Raw genomic sequence first — 1147 nt, 5'->3', positions numbered from 1 at the left:
TAGAAATTCCATTTGACCCAGCAATCCCATTACTGGGTATATATCCAAAGGATTATAAATCGTTCTACTATAAGGACACGTGCACACGAATGTTCAATGCAGCAATGTTTACAATAGCAAAGACCTGGAACCAACCCAAATGCCTATCAATGATAGACTGGACAGGGAAAATGTGGCATATATACACCATGGAATATTATGCAGCCATCAAAAAGATGAGTTTGGGTCCTTTGTAAGGACATAGATGAACCTGGAAACCATCATTCTCAGCAAACTGACAGAAGAGCAGAAGATCAAACACCACATGTTCTCACTCATAGGCAGGTGTTGAACAATGAGAACACATGGACACAGGGAGGGGAGCACTACACACTGGGGTCAGTTGGGGGGAAATAGGGGAGGGACAGTGTGGGGTGGGGAGCTGGGGAGAGATAGCAAGGGGAGAGATGCCAGATGTAGGTGATGGGGAGGAAGGCAGCAAATCACACTGCCAAGTGTGTACCTATGCAACAATCTTGCAGGTTCTTCACATGTACCCCAAAACCTAAAATGCAATAAAATAAATAAACGGGAAAAAAAGGAAAAAAAAAAGAATGGTAAACTGACAATCTGATAAAACAAAGGGGCTTAGGTTAGGGTCTTGGACAGATGAGGGTTCATTTAACAAGGCTTGGTGTCGTACAGAATTCTTTAGCCTCACCTTCCCATCCTTGATGATAGAACTGTTACCTTTTTTCTAGTATAGGAAGGATACCATCAACATAAGAATTTTATCTTTTACTTTTAAGACACAGAACGAATCTCAGAGTGAGCTTCTTATGCCTGTTGTTCTTCAAGTTCCTTTAATTTAAATAATCAATAACCAAGATGGCATATTTTTAATTAAAATATTAAGTTTATAATTGATACATAATGATTCTACATGTTTATATGGTCCAATGCAGTGTTTCTTTTTTTCAGAAATATGTGTTGTATAATTCAAAGGAATGTTAAATTTTATTTATTAACTGAGATTCAGGAGTAACACATGCATGTTGGTTACATGGGTATATTGTATAATGGTGGGGATTGGGCTACCAGTGTAACCATCATTCGAATATTGAACATTTTACTCAAGAAGTAATTTTTCAACCTTCACTCTCTCTCC

The sequence above is a fragment of the Cebus imitator genome, unplaced genomic scaffold (genome assembly GCF_001604975.1).
Source record: "Cebus imitator isolate Cc_AM_T3 unplaced genomic scaffold, Cebus_imitator-1.0 Scaffold141, whole genome shotgun sequence".
NCBI lineage: Eukaryota > Metazoa > Chordata > Mammalia > Primates > Cebidae > Cebus > Cebus imitator.
The sequence above is the reverse complement of the archived record's forward strand: the minus strand, read 5'-3'. Positions refer to the sequence as shown.